Source organism: Sipha flava, unplaced genomic scaffold (assembly GCF_003268045.1).
Source record: "Sipha flava isolate LNK unplaced genomic scaffold, YSA_version1 268_pilon_pilon, whole genome shotgun sequence".
In the NCBI taxonomy this organism is placed as follows: Eukaryota; Metazoa; Arthropoda; class Insecta; order Hemiptera; family Aphididae; genus Sipha; species Sipha flava.
This window is the reverse complement of record NW_020272932.1, coordinates 72,141-97,408: the sequence shown is the minus strand read 5'-3', so window position 1 is coordinate 97,408 and position 25,268 is coordinate 72,141. Positions and strand designations below refer to the sequence as shown.

General features: G+C 27.9%; 1 protein-coding gene across 1 annotated transcript in view; it reads right to left on the bottom strand.

Moving 5' to 3' along the window:
- Positions 1-24,850, bottom strand: part of LOC112685157 (AF4/FMR2 family member 4-like) — a 57,664-nt gene extending 32,814 nt beyond the window's left edge. Inside the window, exon 1 of the mRNA XM_025556944.1 lies at positions 24,608-24,850. The gene's annotated coding sequence lies outside the window, so the exon portion shown is untranslated. The remainder of the gene's footprint in view (positions 1-24,607) is intronic.
- Positions 24,851-25,268: the final 418 nt, after the last annotated feature.

Below are 25,268 nucleotides of genomic sequence, written 5' to 3'. Positions count from 1 at the left end.
TTATAACGAAAATAAATTATTTTTAACAACACATTTTAATAAAACATATATTATATTTTGTCAATGTAACTATATCCTTACCAATTGAAAATATCTGTGCACGCCATTACGCAGTGCCGTTATATATCATTAACATTACGTAATACAGCGATATTGTTATCGGACATGTACATTATGACGTATTTCATAAACAATATGTGTGCAGACCTTTCTGCAACGACTGGTCTTGCTCCTAGACAACAATGAAATTATAATAACTATTTCTGACCCGTCGCCGAAATGTTTAAGGGGTCTACACAACGGTAAAGTCGTAATTTCCATCATCAATTGTTTCCCGTGTACCTAAGCCAAGTTGATACTAAATACCATGCTGTGTATTTTACCGTACCGTGTAATTTTTTTTATGTGTGATACAAATGCACACCAATAATAATATGCTTTATTTATTGCCTATTGAATCTTTGTAGTATTATATCATTTTATTTTGGAATCTATTACAAATAGTAACCATGCTTTCAAAAGTTGGATGAAATCAACTGTGTCGTAACCCTGTGATTCAGCCAATCAGAAAAAATTATTTTATACAACATGAAAACTATAAATTAGATGTACCGGTTTATGCGGAAAAAAAACAAAGATAGTAAAAAAGATAACTAACAATAATAAAAATCAAAAAGTCGCTGAAACAAGAAGGACGTGCGGACGTCCGCTTTTCACGCATCGATAACTCTTATCATGTCAAATTGCTTTATGCTGTTTCTGACGCTGCTGCAACATCGCCTCTAATCTAAACATTTCTAAAAAATCGCATATGTCGAACATCGGTAATAATATTTAAATATTTATTATTCTAATTACATTATGATTATAACGAGCAAGCAACGTGCTCTTGCTCGCCCTCCGATTGTATAAGTCTAAGATAATATTTGTTCAATGAAGGAATATACACACACGTATTGCGTGCGAATATTCGTGCAATTTTATTGACCAAACGATTTTTAAAGGAAGTTATAACTATTGAACAATATTATCAACATCAGTGGTTCCCAAACTTTTACGACCATCTTAGGACAGCCATTAGAAAGTAGTTTATATTTCATAACACCTCTAACCTAACCAATATCTCTAACTCCAACTTGACTTCGATTTTTTAATTATCTATTAAAAAATGTATATGCTAAAAAATATTTTAAAGATAGCTCATGATCATTATTTATTAAAATTACTAAATACTCTCAATATTCATATACAACTTGCAGAACCCTAGAAATATTCCCACAGAACACTTAGGTTCAATGAAACACACTCGGAATCGCTGATCTACATTGCACAATATTATAATTTTGTAATATTTATTGATCGCCAACCAATTATTATACATTTCAGGTATTTTTTAAGGCATTTTCTAATTATTATTTTTTTTAATTCAATATTTTAACTTGATGAGAATCCTGCATTTAATATATATATATATATATATATATATGTTAAGATCAACATCTATGTATTTAAATCCGAAGATGATTGGCTGTATCGAGGTTTAATTATAAACTTTCAATATAGGTAACTGTTTTACTGCAAGTACCTGTACGAGTATAACTCGTAGAACTGCATCGAGATTACACTATTTAGATTATTATTAACGTACATAAAATCCGTCTTTATAACGTGGTATTAAGACTGAAGTCAATCCTCTTGGGAAAAATATTGCGCAGAATTTATTATTAATGATTGGCAACGATTTAAAATAGCGGCATTATGGACAACAGAAATTAATATAACTTATACCATTGACTAATCAGAGTCTGATACCAGATGCACATTTACACATTGAAATATACCAGTCACCATCATAAATAACAATTTGCAACATTTTTTAACTCATTTTCGCGCAATGATAGTATTTGGCCCGAAAAAATAAACATACTTATTTTTGAATTTTTCGCTTTTATCGCTTACCCACATGGTTACTGTAAAATATATGATAGTGAAATAACACATTAATCCCCGTTTTAATATATACATACATAAAAAAAAAAAATTATAAATCCTAGAGACTGACCGAAATATCATACAGTACGTTTTCAACCAATCGTAAAATACATTTTTACGATATTGCAAAAAGCGATAAATGTGCGGGTAATATATAAGTTATACATGACGTAATAGATAAAAAGAAAACGCGCAGAAAAACCGACGTGTGTTATATAAATAACAATAATATAATAATACGTATAAAAACGGAAACATTTAATCATATTACACTGAGTGACTCTTTCAGTGGCGTAAATACGGGGGGGGGGTCCTGGTTAAAAACCCCCCCAAGGCTAAAAAAAAGAAGAAAATTGTTTTATTATTGATGACGTGCAATATATTCGTAGTTTCATTATTACGCTTTGAACTTAAAATATACAACTATACAAATATTATGATAATTAAATAATTATATTGATAGATGTTTGAAAAATTTTAACTATACTGTTTTTATATTCCAATAGCTATTAATTTACTGTAATGTAAAAGTAAACTGTGAATTGGTAAGAAAGTTGTATAAAATAATATCTGTTTATAGCAGTTATTTATCTTATTTATCTCTGTAACGAAAAAAAAAGATAACGATTATTTTTGTTAACCCCTCCCCCCAGAGCTATCTGAGTATTAAAACAAGTATAGATTTTATAATCGAGTAGGTTAACTATTCTCAGTTCAGTAAAAAAAACTCTAAAGATTAAAAAATCTTATTGTAGTATCATAAGTATGCACTCTTTATTAACATTATTTTCTTTAACCATTTATTGGCTATAACAATGAATTATCTCGGTTTTATAAAACTTTTAGAGTGCATTCTTCTCTCCTTTACATTTTGATGTGGTCAAAATTAATGACAGACAAAAAAATTAATGTACTTCGTCGCATTAATATCATATACTACTATGTTGCTAGTTACGTACGATATATTACCACATATTATAACAAAACGGTCATGTATCCAAATGTATCCAAGCGGTAGCAGCGGGAAGTTTTTTTTTAACCGAATCACTCACCAAAATTATTTATACGAAATCACTGCGTGTTTATATCTATAACTTATAAATTATATTTCAGTGTTTTACATTTCATATTATTATTATAGCGTATTCAGTGTACGAGTATTTTACTATAATAATTACTTATTGGTTTTCAAAGACCATCTAGCCCCACTTTTTCATGAATCACGAGATTAAAATATAACCCCTTCGCGTTACTACTATATCCAAGATTGACGAGCGAGGATTGTATCTATTGTCACTAGCGACGGTTGATTCTGCCGATTTATATTTCGGTCGTGTAATTCTTCGTCATGCCGCGTAAGAGTTCGTGATCGTGTAAAGACCCGTACGAATAGTTACACATACGCAAGCGCATATGATAAACAATAATACATGTACATGTAAATATTATTATTATTATCCTTCGGCATCGTGACTGTATTATCATCCGCGCAACAATTAAATTACTCTACTCCGTTAATTTTCGACACTAGCAGTCACATTTGCTATACACCGATATATGTACATATATAAAAAATGTTATATTACACAAATATCATAATAGTGCATACACAAAATAACTATGCATGTCGTCGTCGTTATTTATCTTTTTCATTTCGTTTCGTCCGTCCGCAACATTAAAAACGAGACGACAAACCGCCTTTTTTCCTTTCCCGTTTAGACGAATAATACACTATTATTATTAGCAGTATTAAATACAAAGCACTTATATACATTTTTTTTTATTTTTTATTTTTTTCAAACGTCAGAGTTCGTTGCTCTTCGCTCGAACTGCTACACACCACCGCCCCCGCTGCTGGCAGCAACGTTATATAACACAAATATGTTTCAATATGACACTTCGACCACGATCAACGATGCGTTAACGCGCAGGAAATGTAAAAAGTGTTCAACTACGCAAGGTGCACGTCTTCAACGGAAAAATAATAGTGCACCGTTTGTTCGAAAATAATAATTTCATCGTTACAATAGACCGACACCTCTGCGGTCGTATCGCGCGTGGCCGTGGTGCGAATCAGCGTAGCCGTGAGCAATACGCGGGTTAAAGCGTGTACGCCGCGGGCCGAGTCGACAAACATCGTTCCTCCGTCGTGACGATAGGCGGTTTCTTTTTCGCGACAGCAACGTCGTCCCCGGTTGAACTCACTGGCTTTACACCGTACAACGGAACTGTAATTCATTTATCTATATACATATAGAGGTTGTAGGCACACAAATATTCACTGAATGCTATTTAGGCATCTCATTCACGAAAGTACGCAATTTATTTTATATATTTAACCCGTAACGCATGCCTACACATGTTTTGCAACGGAAACTCGTCAAAATGTCCAATTCACTTCGTACGTGTGTAATATAACTGCTCGTTTAAGGATATCCTTGACATTTTAATGCGGAAAATGTCATTAAATTCTCACTCGTGTCTGGTGCACCCATGCTCCGTGTATAAACTTCGTGTATTATAATTGAAACGATAACAAATGTTGTTTTAAGAACAAGAAGTTCATTAACTGTTTTAATTGATATTTTTTTTACTTTCAACTGTTATAAATATATTTGTATTTATACAAAAACATTTAGTTTGGCCATACTGTAAAATACAATTTTTTTGTTTTTAAAACAAGTAGCTGCGCTAGAAAATTAATTATGAGTCAAATGATTTTTTTTCAGTAGCCATGCATTTTTTAAACATAAAAAAATATTTTATTCAAAATTAAAGTATATCATTTATCATTAACAACATCAAATGAATGTATAATTTAACTCATAAACAAGTTTTAAGTGACACTTCTATGTAAGTTAGTTAAAAACATGTGTTTGAAACAAAAATAAATGTATGTAGAATATACAATACAATTTTGAACAATTCACTTATACGTAACATACAATGTTTAATTTATAACAAAATTATTATTTTCCAAAAACTTGTCATATCAATTTCACGTAAATCATAGTGTAAAATAAATAGTAAATTGATATCGGAAGTAATTGTTTATGCAATATTGAAACTGTTCACAAAGTAAATCAATCAAATGTTCATTTTTAATTAATGCATTGTTATCCAATAATAGAATTTATTTATTATTTTTTACTCTAAGCCAGTTTGTGTGTGATATGTGTGCATATTCATGTAACTTTTAACTCTTAGTGAAGAATATGTCAATGTAAAACCATTAAGTCACAAATTATTTATTGAAATTAAGCATTGAAATATCTTTTATTAGTTATTATGCAAAAATAGTTATAATTTTTACAATTAATATTTAAATAACTGACCGAAACATGAAGGCTTTTTATATTTTATTCGACAAAAAAAATTAACAATCAACTAAGATGGAAAATTCAATATCAAAAATATAACGGAAACTATTGTATGGAAGGCATCCAGAATATCATTTTGTACATGGCTAAGTTCCAACAATTATAACACATTCAATAAATGTCTAGGAGAGGAAAAATAAATAGAATATGTATATAAAAGTCCACAAACACAATTTTCTGGTATTTTATTGTAATGATTTTTATTTACGTTGGTCAAATCTCCTTTAAAATGTTATATTTTAATCTTCGACACTCGACGGGACCGCGATGTATTGGAAGACAGTTAGGAAATATGATGAAATGAGTATTGGAACAATAATAACGTTGGGAAATCGTTTGACTATTGTTGTGCGCGACTATTGCAGTCGGTCAATTACTAATCTGTTCTTAATGTTATTTAAAGGTATTTAGCCCCGGTAAATATTAACATCCATGACTAATTATAAGGCTTAATGCATTTTTTAAAAAAAAAATATATATATGTATGTATATCGGTACGTAGATTTACATTTTAGTCTGAACGCTTACTAAATTTTCATACCATGCTAATTTATGCCATTTCATACCAATTTATCCATACCAGCTGAAAATTTACAACTAAAACGTCGTCTACAAAATTTGAATCGTGACGAACCACCTATGGTAATGATACATCATACACGATTAGAATACTAGGGTTTAACCACTAATATTTTATTGTATACAATCAATAGATGCTCGCTGATCACATAAATACTGTCAGTACTATATAGTTGAGGAAATTTTACCCACTACGAAAACAAAAATCGTCGCTCGAGAGAAAATCAGTATACGATCGTTCCCTCGCATATTACTAGTTGATTTAGGTTTTTGTGAATATACAAGATGTACGAGCCATCTATTGACGGATTGATTAAAAGTAATAAAACATAAAATATCAAAGAAGCTGCTACGCTCGTACGGTCAAAAAAAATTCAAACAAATTTAATTTACGAATGAAAAATATTTACCGGTTATATTTATATTTAACATTTCTGTGAGAAAGGGATTAAAACTGAGGCTTGTGTTTATCAAACACCGTCTTCGATCCTATAGTAAAACCTCTTATCAATACATTGTTCGAAGGAATCGATTGTTTCTTCGCAAGACCAAATTTGAACCCGCTAAATTATGAGTTATGGAGCATTTTAGAGAAGAAAGCATCTAGAAAACGGCACAAAAATTTGGAATCACTCAAACGAAGTATTGTGATTGCTGCAGCAGAATTACATTGGAAACGATTCGTAAATGTATTGAACAGTAGCCAGAACATTTACATCGTTGTGTTAAAAAAAAGGAAGATGACATTTAAAATAGTTAATTTATGGTTCGAATTGTAATTAGTTATACTATTCAAATATATTTAAGAAATTATTGTACGATGTGTTGTTCTTAAGAAATATTCGTTTGAAGTACTGAGAGTATTTAAGTCCAGACTAAATATATACATATATATCAAATAAAATAGGTACGTAATAATATATTACAAGATAAAAAAATATTATAAACGTACAATAACCGTAAACTGACTGCGGTCAGAGGTCGCAATAGATTCCATTAGTCATCGGTGTACCTAACTAATCCTTGGAATCCGAGGGAGCTGAATATGACACACGAGAATCAAACTACAGACACACGATGATGTCAATGCTTTTCAGGTAAAGTTTGAAGCGTGAGACATAATATAGAAGAGGAACGGATTAAAATCATCCTGTATAGAAAGTGTGCCACTGTGTCTGATATTATGAAATTCATCCGGGCGGGCGCGACGGCGATAGCGATAGCCACGACGGCGTCAACACGGCTAGCCTGCGAAGAAGTGTGTCCGAAAAATAAAAACATAACCGGAAAATATAGAGAGAGACCGTCAATTATTATAATATTCCAATAATATTTCTACCTACCTATCTTATATACTTGTACATCTCGTTGTACAAGGATCATGACGGGTTTGCTACACACAAAGAATAAACGTATCCGCAGTCAAGGAACGTAAAGGGTAAGAACCCGAGTCCATAACTCGTGCAATCGTAAAAGACCACACAAACGACGTAAGTGTGCGCGTATTACTGTGGGGACATTAAAGATCTGGACATCACATGGGTCGGCGAAATTTCAAATTGCAAATGTAATAAACGTGCACGCACCCGAGATGAGTGCGGTATGGCCATCAAGTGTAATACAGCAACACAGCACTGCCCTTGATCTACTTTCGCGATGACTGCAGTGTGTAGTCCGGTTTGTATTCGTGTACGTGTATGTGTGTAAAATAACCGCCATTTAGTTTGTTGATATAATGCCGAATATTTAGCTACAGAATAATATTATTACATTAGGTAAACATCGATTGATTATGATATCATTTGTATACACGTCGTGAAGATAAGGCTAAGGAGTTAATTGAAACCATCGATTATAAGGTCCAGCTCAATAGTAGAATAATATAACCACGGGACAATATAATAAGAAATTTAACTCTATACACAAAACTACCGATAGAATCCAATTATTAAGGAAAAGTAGCTTTGGCACTTTAAAGTACGAAGGCCGTAGAAGATTCTACAAGGGCAGTCATCGCAGAAGACGTGAAACCAAAAATACTTTCATTTTCTTATACGAAGAGAATGTTTGAAACAACGGTTAAAAGAAAAGCGCGAATTGTCATGCCATCATGATTTGTTGTTATTTCATAAAGACATAAGGTCAATGGTTAGAGGAGTGTATTGGCGTACGTGTACTATAAACGAACTAGTACCTGCATGTTATTGACAATCGATTACGTGATTAATCTGACAATGATTCTATAGTGCAAAAACAATCACCGGTCGCGAAAAATTCTATAGATAATCCATAGGCGTGTGCAGACTTATATTCAGGGGATGTCTACAATAATTCAGGGACCAAAAACACAAAAATTTAAAAAAATTAGTTTAATTTTTTCTATTATGAAACATAATTTATTTTTTACCAAACATTTTAGAATAAATAACATTTAATTTGAGCAATATCAGTTAAAATACGAACCTCTTATTCTCTTAGACTTAAATTGTAGGGCCTCATTTAAAACATTTTGGGGATGTTCTGACACACTAGGCAAACCCTCGTGCGCACGCCTATGAGTTAATCGCATAGTTAATTTAGAATTCTGAAGAAGTGTTGTTTGGAAACCCTCTTCATTAATTTAATACAAAATTTAATAGGTATTCTTATTTGTTTTTAATAAAAAAAAAGGTACCTAATCGCTGGTAATAATCTATTTCTTTTTTTAATTTTTACATAGTTAAAAATATTGTATCATTCAAGTACTTGTATGTAATTCACGAGATAGTTATTTATGTCCAACACAAATGGCATACTTGTATGACTAGAGTAAAAATAATTTTAGCACCCAACTGTGGCCTTCACTTTTCTATTTAATGTATTCACCTTAAAGTTTTAATGAAATTGCTGTGCTATATAAAAAATCTCTATCATAGTTGTTTGAAATAAACCTACCATTTTTATACTTCAAAATTCAAAAATTGTTTGTATATTTATATAACAAGTTTCAATATCAAGACATAATATTGACTTCAAAGTGAAAATCAAAATTATTATATAAAGAAGCGACAAATAAATTTGCATTGTACCGTTGTCTTTAATTATTTAACAAAATGTTTCCAAAAGGTAATTCAATAATTCTAACCAAATTTTAAATGGAAAATCATTGAAATCATTTCGGTTGATTATAATTATAATTAAATATTATTTACACTTATAATTTAAATGAATTGATTTATTTCGTGAAAGAGCCATTATATCAACAAAAATAATATTGTTTAAGGGTACGAAAAAGGAAAGTACTTATTATGATTCATATTTATAGAAACGATCATTTGAGCAGAAAACAGAAGCAGTAATGATATTACTTATCATTCTTCACATAAATCTCCCGGTTAAATAACTATGAATTAAAAAATGTTATCTCATAATTTAACGAATCGTATTAGTCGTTTTGATTATCTGAATATATCTATCATACAAATGATGTTGAAAATAATTTTATTTGGAAATTTAATCATTTTCAGTACATCTTAAAAAAAAACCTAGAAAATATTTTTAAAAAACCGATTGCTAATTCATTAATTGTTTAAATTAATACTTCGTTTATCAAATAAATAATTACGTTTATTTTTATAAGCGAATATTATACTAAATAAAACTATTACCCTTCTAATATTTAAGTTCAACGGTTGATTCATGATTCTATTTGAACGAATTTCTGATTAATATAGACTCGTTTATTATAAATAATCCATTTACTCAAATATTCTAGTCTTAGTCGCAATATAGAAAAAATTGCAATGAGTGTTAAATAACTGTTATAGTATTTATTAAATGCGTTAGTAATATAATAATAATATTTCTATAAATTTCTTTTTATTTAAAACAAAACCTTATAAGATACAGGATGATTGATTGCATTGAGTTAATAAACTATGTATATAGATACTTTTTCTGGGAAAATGTATCTTGCAGTAATTGTCAGCGGGGTTTTGTGACCACCATAATGTTATAAAATACACAAATCGAAGTACTGCAGTAATGCTTCTGGCGTTTCTGTTCTTGGGACATTTACTGCGTGGCCTTGGATTTTATAAGGATTAGGATCTGAGACGCACACGGGACGACAACGGCTGCGTAAAAAAAAAAAAAAATCGTTGCCAACGACTCGTTGAGAAAACGAGTCGCGCACGTATACTGTACGGGGACTGAGTAAAGTTTGCCACTCGTGTATTATTAGTTATTACAACCGCGTGTTATTCATTTATTTTAATTTTATTTTCCCCAAACGCTTTAGAACGGTTATATCACCGATATAACGTTATTACCAGGATTGTGAATTTAATACATTTACATTTTTTTTTCTACTACTTTGTATAAGGAAATGGGTTCGGCAAAAATTTGTTTTATCTTATTTATGAATTAAATATGAAATCTCAATTAGAATATTTAGGGTATATGGCATATAAATGCATATTTTCATGAATTCATAATTTTAATGTTTTTTTTTTTATATTTTATTAGAATTTATTTTTATAAATTTTTATAACTTTTATTGGAAAATCTGACATGTTATTGACGAATATTTTTGTTTAAAATTTCTGATTTCAATGGAAATTATATAATAATTATATAATTATAATTATTATAATAATGTAGATAATTTGTGAAAAAAAAAGAAAACAAAATACTTGTCAAAATGTAAATATCTTTAACTCAATTTAACTTTTAATTGTAACTAATGGCCATAGCTGCCAATTTTTCCTAGATCAATAAAAAAAAAAAATTGTGTATAATTATTGATTTACATATGAAGAATTATTATTTAATTTTTCTATGAATTGCACCTACAATATAGTATATATATATAATATATACATATAGTAGTGTTAATGAGTATAAATTATTATCCAATATTAATCATTATTGTTCTGATATCTAAAAATCCGTAGTCCGTACCTATATAAATTCGTTGAAAGTTTCAATGAAAATGAAGCACTTTCAAACAGGAGTGCTGAGAAAAATTTTAAAGCCCCACAGATTAAAGGTAATTTGACTTTTATCAAATCAAACTTTGATTGTCTTCCTGTGGCTGAAAAAATGAAGAATAGCTTTATTAGAAGCAATACAAGTCGTTCAAAATATTTTAGTCGATTTCAGTAATTTAAAAATCCACACTGAAATCATTATTAACGAAAAATTAAAATATAAATAATTTAATAATCCAAAGAATAAATTTTAATATAAATCCAATATTTACTTTTTTCAGTTGGCAAAGAACTAGAAGATTATATATTCTTTGTTCATATCTAAATATTTAAATATTACATATTTATAGTATAAATAAAGAATAAATAATCTTCTAGTTCTTTGCCACGTAAAAAAAAGGAAATATTGAACACATAATCATTTATAGACCATCCTTTGAGATACAGTTATTTTAACTATTATATTATTTATATACTATTTATATTTATAATTTCTCGTGGATGATTCCAATGTAAATAAATTATTTTGTTTTATAAATAATATTTAATTACCAATTACTTAATTAATTAATGGTTTAATTATAGTAAAATATTATGTATTATAGTAGGTATTGGTAATTATGTCTTTAGTAAAGACATTTTTAATGAACATTTTTTTGGAATTTTTACTACATATTTTTGTATATTTTTTAGTTTTTAGTGCATATTTTAAAGAATATTTTTTCTATTTTTAGTATATAAATAAATGCATATTCAACGCTTTTTGAGTGCATTAAATTCACAGTCCTGATCATAACTAATACACATACTAGTACACTCACACAGCTCATACAAATGCATGATATTATCATCTTTGTTTTCAGATATTCCATTATCCTGTATACTTTGCAACTGTTACTACATATTTACTACATACTACATACTACATATTTCTCTTTAATAGTATTAATGTAAAAGGTTCTCCTTTTACTTCTCGTGATACTTATAATTTCTATTTTTTTAATAATAAATTTAAAGATCGGTGATGATATACTGCAGCGAGCCAGATGCACTGATCGAAATCTGTCAACCATGTGTAAATATACGCGCGATATCCTTCTGATTACAATCGGATATTTTTATAAAAAAAAAAACCTATGGATAACTTTTTTTGAGTCGTAAAAACGTATTCCTTTTTGCCTTTGTAACCGATCGGTACTTGTTTTGTGCGCACCACATTCACGCGCGTCCTCCTATCTTCGATCGCCAACCATATTATTGAACATGATTTCCCTATATAGATATATTAATATGTGCAGTGCACCAGTTACCATAGTAAACAATATTACTGCACGAAAAGCGTATTCTAACACCGCGCGTACCTTCAATACGTTCATTAACTCATTTCTACGATAAACACCATCTCTGGCTCGCTGACAACAATCAATACAAACCGGCGACTCTTGATCGAACGTGTATCACATAACGCTACTCATATCATATAGTACAACGACTATAAATGTACGGGTATAAATGTAGGTACAACAACAGCGGATATATATATGTATATATTATATTCTATCGCTGTCTCCTCCTACTATATTAACGAGTTTTAACTTTCAACCGCATATACACGTCCGTATAACATTTAGGTTAGACAATAGCCGCGACACTAATACGTTGATGTAGGTTATGTGTTAACTCGATGTGCAGAGCGAACGCGAACCAGTATAATTATAACACGTATTTTACTCTTCGAGATGAATATTGTGCAATTATTAACAAACATATATGTATATATTCACATCAAGATGTAATACTTAAAAGTGAGTATAATATTATATTTTATAAACGCATGAGTTCACTATATACTATGTACGTGAAGTTTGTATTTTCAAGTCTACAAATTGACGTAGAGTGAATAAGTCGTAGTTATAAATAAAACATAACTCCTAAATGTTTGATCAACAAAACAATTAACAAACAACTCACTATGCAATCGTTTAACGTAAGTTAAAAACAATTTTATAAAAAAAAAATTATTATTGTTATTAGTTTATATAACCCTATTAGATTTTGGTACCATACTTATTACCGGTTAGTTTTGCGTGACCTTTATTAAGCCATATATATATAATATATAGGTTAGGCTATTTTAAAAAATGATGTTAAAAAAAGCAAGTCAAACCTCAAGTAAATAAGTCCGATAACGATGATAGAATTACTATTTCTTTAGATTTTTTTTTCTTATACTTCATCGCCAAAGCACGTAATTCAAAAAATTAGACATGTATGTTTAAAAATTATCCCTATTATTAATTTAAACAACCAAATATTCTAAAACATAAATTAACAATACAACTCAAATAAAAATATATTAAAAGTAAAATGGAATTACAAAACGCGAAAGTCTCGGAACAATGTAAATTTAGAAGCAATGTGAATGGATCAAAGGATTTTAATGGTAAACCATAAAGAGAAGAACTTTGTTATATTTGCACATTCAAAATAGCTTATAGTAAATTTATGTAATTATCGTGTAATACACGAAAACTGATAACCCTTCTACAATTGTCTGTTTACTGCATGTATAATAGTCTTTTAGAAGACATGACATTGTAATCTTAGAAATAGGGTGAAGGTCACGCAATACGATGCACTCTTTAAGTGTGATTTATGCGATTCACAAAACTGGCTTCCTTCAATGTATTCTTTCCCTATTATTTCTAACTCTCTCAATTCCTCCGCATGTGTTAAAATTATAAAGTCCTTAGGGTAGAACGACGTATATTATATGTAACTGACTATATGCGGCCAGCTGACCTCGATCAAGAATTACGCTCAGTAGTAGCTGAACGACCCAAATCCAAGAGGATATCTCAATTTCGGTCATTTCAAAATGCTTGAAAGGTACAGACATATTGTCACAATTGACGACCTAAAATCTATTAGTCGTACGTGAGTATGATTTTGGCCGTGACGTAAAATTATTAAAAAAAAATCTAGTCTAATTTATTGCTTTCTCTCGAATAAAAAACAACATAGTGTGAACTATGCGATTAGTTTTTTTACTGTATTAACCTTCTTATTTTTACGACCTAAAATGTAGAGAATTCTCCGAGTAACTCATTTTTTTATTTTTTATTTTTTAATTACTAATCTTAAATATAATATTTTATTATAAATACAACAGAAATTAATTTATGGTGCATTTTTTTTATAAAGATACTTAATACTTTTTTAGAAATAGAAACAGTTAATTGACATTATTTTATACAACTATTATGTATTTAACTATATTGAAACCATAATTATATTAACACTATTGAACTAATAAGTATCTACTTGATTGAACTGATTTTATAAGATAGAACTTTTTTATTCAACTAACTCAAAATTTGAACAATTTTTCAAGTGTACTTAATTAATTTTTCTAACATTCCACCATTAACATAATTTAATTTAATTTATTTTTATTCGATAAATTATACACTTCATATTATTATGTACAATTATATTTTAACTTAATTTTATTATCATTTATTACATAACGTAATATTTAGAGATATTTCAACAACACATGATAATGGATTACATAATATTACTTCCACTGATTTAAAATTATTTTTTTATATAAATTTAATACATACATTTTATAAACAAATCATTTATGCAGTCACAAATATATTAAACTACTCACAAATTTAATTTAAAAGAATACTATAACATTACAGTTCAAATCTATATGAAGAATAAAAATCATTGTTAGTCATATTAGGTAGAATAACTTAATATGATATAATACATTTATTTAAATTGTAGGTTAACGCATATATAATACCTATGCACTCAAAGTTTATTGATATTTTATTTTATTACTGTTAAAATATTACAATGTGAAAGGTTTATTCCAAAACATTCAAATAAATAAATAAAATATTAAACATTTGCATGCATAAGGATAATATATGAATTAATTCATTATATGCATTAGAAATTAGATAATGTATGACAACACGAATACGCTGAAGCAAAATACAATGTATACATTCATCTTTTTAAATCACACTATTGAATAATCACATTGAATGAAACAAATATTTAAAATTGTTGATTTTTTAGTATAAATTTTTGTGTTTTATAAAAACAAAAACCTGATAAAGTGATTATATTATTGAATTTGAAATACAGTTTACATTAATAGGTAAAAGTTTAGGTAAAACTTCTGCTCAAACATTTAATTATAAGAATAACAAATTTACAAAAAAATAACTTTAAATTAAATGGTTAAACCTTGATTAAAATTTCTAACAACTTCTTTCCATATCACTTGCATAACATTAAAAATAAAAACCGTTCACACAAATCGAATTCAATAAATGGACAGGCATGTATATACTTCTCTTTCTCTCTATTACGTACATGCACTCACTCTTTCCTTTCCTCCTCTCATTATTATACTACGTTTTAAGTAACTTCCAGATACATACATAAATCGAAACATAAAAATGTATTTAGCCTAGTAACATTGTAAACTACAATTGTAAAACATAACATTTTTTTATAAAACAAAATCAGTTTAGCAAAATTGTGGTTTTCTTATATCCCATGTATTATTTTTCATAAAATGTGCACGCATTATTACACTAAAGCAGGTTCATAAAACAAATTAATTTTAATACATTCGAATGAAAGTTTTTTTAGATATTATTCAGTTACATAGCACAATGATTGATGCATGTAGATAATATCTATTCATATTGTTACCGATGACAATGTTAACAGTTTTTAAATGTGTAATAACTATATTACTGCTGATAAATAAATAGGTAAATACTTTCTTTTTTCGTTTGAACGACGACATTGCCAAGTATATGAGTATTACACAATTTTTCACATTGCCTATGCTCTAGACGTATAATATTGCATAAAATAAATCAGATGGTGGTATTGGTAGTGACGACGGTTGTTAGTTTTGTCGTAAATAATATGAATATCGTTAGTCTTCTAAGAGCACATTTATATTAACACAGCCAAGCAAGTGTAGAAATTAGTTACATGCAGACACCAGTTTCAAGTATCCAGTCTGCGAGTTTCAGTAAACTGGCTCATACGTAGCCTGTTTGTAGGCCTAGGTCATCCAATGAATTGTGGTATCAAGTTCAAAGCAATATAATAATGCGTAGCCGACAACAGCAATACCAGGATATGCAAATATTCTTATTACTACCTAATAGTAAAAAATAAATAAAGTGCTGCATGGCTTGTGGTTTTAAAACGTTAAATTTTTGATATTCCATTTTATACTCGTTAGTCAGTCGATACATTTTTTAGACTCACGTTAAAAAGTACATCAAATAACTCGTTTTTTCAAGCCATTATTTTTGTCCTCAACTCAACAATATAGGCACCTTATACGAACGTATTATCACCAGCGTGAATAGTAATGATTATATTTTGGTTCCGGCTCAGCTGTATTAGTATAGCTAAACATGCATTTTTTTTTTTATTCTTTTTGACACTGTTCGATATAACTTATCTTCGCTTATCATATTCATATATTTTAAGCCACGAACATACTTAAATAACCTGCGAACATTATACGAATGAAAATCTATTATATTCCTTATTGGTTAGCACTGAACTTCGTTTAATATCGCAGAAAAAAAAATATTATATAGATAATATTTTACGTATTTGAACATGATTAAATAATGCACATACGCAATACTAATATCGATGCGTTTATTATTTATTCAACTATACCCCTAGGATTTAAATTGTAGATCTAAATATCAATGAGAGTACTTTATTCTGTCGTATTTTTAACCTATTGTATTTAAGCATATTATCAATATACTAGCATTATATTAAATAATAAAAAAATATAATTTTTGTATAAAATATACAAACACAGTTAATTATAACCACAATTCTCATCCAAAGCATATTTTAGATTATAATAACAAATATACATATAATAATAATACATACATATAAATCATCTATATATCATATATAATCTATACAATCTATACAATATACTAAGAAAAGTATAATTCAAAAAATAGAACATTTTTTTTAAATTACAAATTACATTAACAAACATGATAACAATTCTTAATTAATATACCACTTGTATGGGTATAAATCTATACATACTGATAATAGTTCATTAACTATTTTTCAATATACTCACATATATTATAAAAAATTTAAACCAACAAAGACTCCCTAATATTTTTGTTCAATTATAAATTAGTGAATATATTTCTTAACAATTTAAAATCTATAATTGTTTTAATCCCTAATATTTGAGAGACTAAAACTATTTTACAATATCAAACTGTTTGATAAGTAAATTTAAGAAGTAAAATATTATAAGTATCATCAAATCTAAATTACAATTTATGAACTTAAAAAATATGTTAAACTAAAATTAAACAACTAAAAAACAGTAAACAGTAACACCTTTCAAAATTACAAAAAAAAAAAAAAAAAGAATTATTAGAGTTATTTGTTATTTGACATAAACAACGAACTATTAAATTAAAACAGATAATTAGTTAAAACGTATGCAAGATTATTACTGATGATAGTTCATAATCAAATAAAGACAATAGCAAGGGTAATTCAAAAAACTATTTATCAACGATTTATTATATAACAATACAATTTTCATTAGCAGTATATCCTGAGAGTATAATATTATGAAATTAAACAGAAGTTGAATTTTGAAAGAGAATAATGGTATGTTACCTAGACTATTAATAAGACTAAAAAGTCATGTTGAAAGAATGAGTCGTATGAATTACCGGACATTCTCTGAAACGCGTCCGACAAATAAGCGACAGATTATTGTTTTTTATATGTCTTGCCGCCGTTTGTATAACCATCTAGCCGACAAAAGAGAAAGTGATGATGATTAGCTAGTAAGCTGTGTATACTCATTTTTAATACGATTCTTATGTTAATACTTACATGTTGCATTTGTACGCATCATTATATTTCGAGTGTTCTCATCTGAACGCATAAAAAATACTATCGTTTTTCTTGTTTTTATCATTCTGTGCGTAGCTTGTAAGGAATTCACTGGTCCAGATCAGAGGTCACATCAACTAGTAAAAAACAACCACGTGTGTCCATACCCGGATCAGTTTTTTTGTGTTTATACGTTAGCCACCAACAATAACAGATGCAAACGCGCGTGAAAATGTGATAACTCAATAAAAACTAATCATAAAATTATATAAAAACAAAAAAATGCTGTTAAAATAATACAATGACCCAACTAAACAGTAATTTTTCAAAGACAGGGTTTTAATTATTTCAAAAGTTTAGATTTTATACCATTAATATTTTATTTTCAATTTTTCATCTTGAAAAATTTTACACTAATCCAAGTAATTTAATTGCCTACGAAATCCTTGATCTTTTCTCATGTAATGGCATCTACCCAAGATCCAAGATTAGTTAAAGATAGTTACGGACTTCGGTTTCAAATCAATTTATACGTATGCCGGTTTAAACGCAACCTTAAAACTAAACGTTTAATATAATCATTCAAGAAGGACACATATGACAGCCAGGTATGAAATAAAGGATTTTTTCAGTAGTTTTTCACGGATTAACGTAAAAATAAAATAAAAGTTGAATTTCTTTACGAATATAAAATACGTCCTTGAACTTGACCGTAAATAGTGAATTATTTACGTTTTTTATCACTATAAATAAAATGCGCAATTAACAGAGCATATCATTTTTTCTCAACCAAATACGTTTTAAATCTGAATTAATAGAATGTAACGTTAATATACATTTTAGGTATACAGAAAAACCAGATATCAATTATTATTATCAGCAAAGATAGATCAAAAAATATTAAATGGTCAGTTAAATATTTACCAATTATACAGTTATCAAATATCAAGCAACAGAAAAACAATTTAGTATTATGCAACTGAAAGTAAAAATAAAACTTCCTTGTCGCACTTAAAATCTAAATACAATTTACATGAATTACTATTCATTGCAGAATACAAATAAATTAATAAAGAGACAGAATGTTACAAAATATATAATGTTAAATTTAAAAATAAATTAGAATTACATAATTTTGCAATAAAATATGAAATCCATAGTTAAATAAGTACTTGTTTACTTCCTTTAGTTCAAAAAATTAATTTATAGCTTTAACAAATTTGAATTCATTAATTACTCATTAACCACAGAAGTATAAAATAGTACGGTAATATCTAGTTACGTTAATAAATATTCAACTTTTTAATTTATGACAATTAATTCAATATCTAAACAATTTGGAAAAAATATTTACATATTTTTTATCATAGGTACTAACATTGTATAAGTGATTTTTATTTGTTAATTTTTATATTAAATTTATAGTTGTACAATGTTTATTATATGAAGTAAAATAATTGTTGTATACTTAAAAAATAAATTGTTTTTAACTAAATCACTAAAATAAGAATTTTTCCTAATTACATTGTTATTAAACCGATAATTTTATTCAATATTTTTTATTAAAATGTTCAGTAACTAAAATTTTTAATATAAAATGTTGGTTATTTCGGTTTACAAATATTTAAATTATATATGCAATTATTTTTAAAACAAATAACTGTAAGTGAAACGAGTGTGAAAATAACAATTTTATAAACAATTACCTAAATCTTTTATGATACATATTTCATACTTTAAAAAGATTTTTAGAATTTTCTTTCAAAAAATTGTTTTTAGTACGAATATAATTCTTAATTTTAGTCTATAAAATATTACACTAAAACAAAAAATAAATATGTTTAATTTAAAAAAAAACCTCACTTACGCATTTTATAATTTATTGGTTTGGCTAATAATATAATTAATAATTTCAATAACGCATAGATGTTCATAAAACTTTTTAACAAGATACTCAAATATTTTTTATATTACAAATGTAAATAATCAATTTAACATTTAGTATAAATTATTTTCTATTTTATTCCAATTACATCAAATTACTGCAAAAACAATTTTTTTTTAAGTAATCTAACAAATAATTACACTATATCCATTGGAGTAATTTTATATTAGTTTGAACTTAAAATAACGTTGAATTAATTTAGGTAAAATGTGACATTAAAGAAAAAATAAACATTTTTTTAAAACTTTAACGAGTATAATTAAACACATTTAATGTATGACATATGAAAGACAAACGTCAATCATACTAAAGTATAATTAAGACTTATGTACACGGAGTTTCTAAAAATGGTTTATTTTATAACTCACACGCAGACTAACGTCGGTAGTCTCGTTTTACATGTTTTAATCTTAATGTAGAATCATTCATCTGCAATAGTAAGACCTGCACAGCTATGGGTCATTAACATTTGAATCTCTGTTGTTAATACACATTAACATACATTACAAATATTCGCGACGATCATTTCGGGCCTACGCTGGTACAATATAAAGAGTGAAAAGGAGAGAGAGAGAGAGAGAGAGTAAATGCATAAGTACACATATGTAGTTATATATTATATACATATACACACTATTATATACATAATAATGGCGCCATGTCTACAGAAAAGATAAAAAAACAAGTAAAATTGCGCAATTGCCTGCAGGCAGTTTAATAATACTTTTGCTCTTCGACAACAAGATGTATAAGTAATATGGTAATTGTCCTCGATCGTTATATGAAGAGAAAAACGCAACGATCAAGGGTGAAATGCCATAAAGTAGGATTTAGAGGAAGGGAACAATGATATTTTTTAGACCACCCGTATATCAATTAATAAAATAATACATTTTCGTCATCGCGTTATTCAATATTAGTGCCAATCTCAGTTAACGCTAAAGTAATACAACCAAAAATCAAGCAATGGATATTAAAATATAATATCAGCTTAAAGTATGTACGACGTCAATAACAAACAATTACAAAACAATAACAATACCTAAACGCATAAAACAAAATAATACAATTTTAAAGCATAAAGCGCATAAATGATTTTCAATTTAAATCTAAAATAATAATTTATTTTTTAAACGCAGAATTTTATTAAAATGCGATACAGTAGAAAATTTTTATAATTTTATAAGTAGTTAACTTCTTTTATAGCTCATCTTATTTTAATACCATTTTATTGAAACTATTTATTTACCAATTTTTACTATGTAAATTCCATAAAGCACAAAAAAATATTTAACTAAACAGGTAGCTATTGTAATATCCATTAAAAAAAATTAATTGCACTTGTTTATAATTTTCATAATATTTTTAATGAATTAATTTTTTTAAATCAATTGAAAAAATATTTTATTTCAACGCTGTGATTTTCGATAAACTATAAATTGACAGATATTGAATCATAAAAATATGTATATTTATGAAAAATAATCAAGGTGCAAACATGTATATTTGTTCAAAAGTGAATTCACACGTTTCTAGATATATTAATTTGTAGTTTAGAGTCAATTATCTAGGTATTTAAGTTATTAAAATGGAATACATTTTTAATGATATACAATTAATTAAATGAAAATAAGACATTTTTATGGATAAAAATAAATATAATTAGTCAAATTTTATCAAATTGCTGCTAATGCTTTGAAATTGACTTTTAAGAATATTTTAATAATAAGCTAATATCCAAGGTAATTCATAAATGATCTCATTAGTATTTCCCAAATAAAAAACTGTAGTTCCATAACAATCAAATCAATTAAAATTATCTCCATTGTTTACTCAAAAAAGATTTATTATAAAATGTATTGATTCTAAAATACTTGAAGTTTAATATAGCTTAAATCATCCAAAAAGATTATTAATTCTTGATATGGATATTCATTTTTTTTATCATTAGCAAGAATGAAACAGAAATCAATTATTAAAGAGTTTTACTCATACTTATAAAATTAAGACTTTATTGGTTAATAAAATATTGGATAAAATCCATGTTTCAATAATAATATAAAACATTATGTGTTTTGGATAAAAGAAAGTAACTATTTTAATTTTTTGGAAATATTTAACACAGAAATTATCAAAATAAAATATTTTTTGTCAATAGCTTTATTATTTAGGTACGAGAAAAATTATCAAAATAAACAATTCGAATGCAATCTGAAACTTAAACGAAGATCGCTGCGATCAGTTCATTTTACAAGCCAAAGGAATCTTAACTTCGAATATACCAAAATGTATATTTAAAGTTCAAGAACGTAAATTAAACTTCAATCAATTGTAATATAATGTTTTAAATTTTAATTATTCATTTGAATCAATATTTTTATTGTAAATATGTTTAAAGTAATATTCATAAAAAATAAATCAAAGCTAATAGTTTAAAAAGAATATCAATAAAAAAATGTTAGTGAAAATATCTTTCTACTTTATTTATTCACGTACATACAACATCAAATGATGTTTTCTTATACATTTATTATCAAAATAATCATAACGACCAAGGTTACGACATTTATTTTATTTGATGTCAACTTATTCAAATAAAATATAATTTTACTTATTTTCTCGTTAGTGCACTACTACTGTACTTATTTAATAAACTTAACAATGATTTTATTAGGATTAATTCCAAAAACTAATTTCGAGAATTAAATACCTCTGTTAACTGATTTTTGACGTTATCTCACCCCGGAAAAGTTAACACTTCTTTGTAAAGTAAAAATTATTTATTGTAATAATTTCTTTAAAACTCGTGAATATCAATACCTACTTTATAACTATTTATAACTTTATACTCTACATATATAAAATAAATTTTTGAAAACCTATTAAAAAATCAAGGTAAGTAGACCGAATTACAGTGATCGTCTAGTTGACGAAAAATATTCATGTTATGTACATACGCATATCCCTACAATTATATTTTGTTTAATACTTGAATGATAATAATAAATAAAAATAATTATAAAGGTCTATGGAAGGTTAGTTAAAAATCACCCTACAAACCATGTCACATGATCGATTTGACGTTATTAATAATTCATCAAAGACCAAACGTAAAATCGGAACAATGACTGGTTGTTTTTCACGTAACATTTATAGTATTGTCGACTTGTACATATTAGATACAATATTATTTTAAAACGTGCCCTGCGATGCGTGCATCGGCGTATAGTGTGTAATTTAGCCATTAACATGTGTCAAAACAAAAAGAGAATTATAACAATAATAGCAGCAGCAACAATAATAAATAATACCTAATCATAATAGCTCTAGTCATATACACCAGTTACACATTAGAATGACGTATATGGGCAGTAGTATATTTTTATTTTTTTCAGGAGAAATGATATGAAATGTTTTCCGTAACAAGGAGCAAAACGTATAGGTGAATAATGTAATATAGTAATAAAGTTGTTAAATTACTAAATTTAAAACACGAAACAACATAAAATATGATATTTAGTGTACCTTCCGGTATCTTCTCTAAGATAATTTTCTTTTATATAATATTATATACTCGAATACCTATATATAATATATTATACCAAGTTTTATTATCAGAATAAATAAAATTACCTTCCTAGGTACGTAGTTTATTTTTTATACATATAAGATTTCAATTTTTAAACCTTCCTTAATAATTTAAAATTAAAAAATGATTTCTCCTTAGGAGATATTTTGGAAACTTTAATATCGTTATAATAAATACAAATATAAAAGATCCAAATTTATAAAAATAAAAACACTAAACAAGTACCTAGTTTAATAAGTCTGGAAATAAAAATTAAATGGATACACTAAGAATTATAGTATATTTTTATTGAAATAATAAAAAGAAATACAAAAATAGTAATTTCAATTTAAAAAAAAAAAAGCGTCTTCGTTGCCCAATATTCTCCCCTTTGAAATACCACTGATTACACCTTGGTGGTAAAATAAGTAATTATAATAAACATTTATGCATGTTTAATGTTCACCCTGAATATAATTTGGCTTCCCCGTGTTCCACGGAGTTTTATGATAAGAATATTCAAAGGAACCTGTAGAGTGTAAATTATATTATTAATTATTACATGGTACGAAATGTCGATAAAACCAGTTCCGAAAATTATGTAGCGCAATATGGCATACACATTCACCAGCAGAAGCTCCAACTTCCCCAGTTATGACCTTAACAAACACTACATACATACAAGATAATTCCGTCTCCTGAATATCGAAACCGGAGAAACGCCGTTGACGAATCAACGACACAACCGCCGCAATGCGCCTCGTATAAGTAAACAATTAAAATAGGCTACTAACGAGATGTATTTTAAACGTGATAATCGTGTGCAGAATCAACAGTAAAAAAACAAACAAAAACTACAATTATAATCAAAAACTTAAACTATATAAATCGTCTATTATTTTTTTTTTTTTTTTGTGCGAGATTAATTGCGGAAAATTAAAATTTGTTTTTTCACTTTTCTGATAGTGAACTATAACTACTCGTTCGAAAAAGTCACAGGCAAGTTCCACCTCCAGCGAGACCAAACGTCATAACATTTAAGAAATTTTTCGTCGGTGTTTACGAAAACGTTTTAAAAGATACAACACGACTGAATAATATAAAATTATATAATAATAGTATTAATGACAAACGCGATTAACGTTATACGTATAATAATGTTAATATACCCCATAGGGAAGTAATATAAAAAGAGTTAAGAAAGAACACTTACTTATCTTGGATGAAGTTTATCGCGTTCCACGGCGACCGTGATGAAGTTCTCTTTTCGTCCGTGTAGTATATTATCCAATTTTGATATGCCAAAGAAACACACGAAAAACGAATGGATACGAACGACAAAAATGGCGATAAACCGTGCAATGTATGAACAACGATGATATTTAAAACCAGGGAGGTTTCGCACAAATCGTTCGACGGCACTGCGGTGAGTGGTCGAGACCGGTTAGTTTTCGGGCGGACGGGCGGTTACGTTCGGGCACGCTACGGTAACCGAATCAAACGCGCGGGCAAATTCAGACGATTTTCCCGCACGGACCCCTGCTAACGACAAAGTTCAACGAATACACAAAGACACGGACCGGTGTTACCGCGTCGTCGACAACGATGCGCGCACTGCCTCGGCGAAGATGACGTGAACTGTTATTTTTACGATGTTTGTAAAATTATTGTTCGACGAGAGGGAAAATAAAACGGCACGGAGCGTAGAAAAAACCCAGTGAACATCAGCGGGAACCAGCGATTGTCTTTGCCGCCCGGTAAGTGAATAGTACTTTTACGCCGTTACGATTCAATAAACAATATAATAATAATAATAATATTACAACGATTTAATCCGCTTAACCACGCGCAGAAGACGGATCCGCGTGGAACGT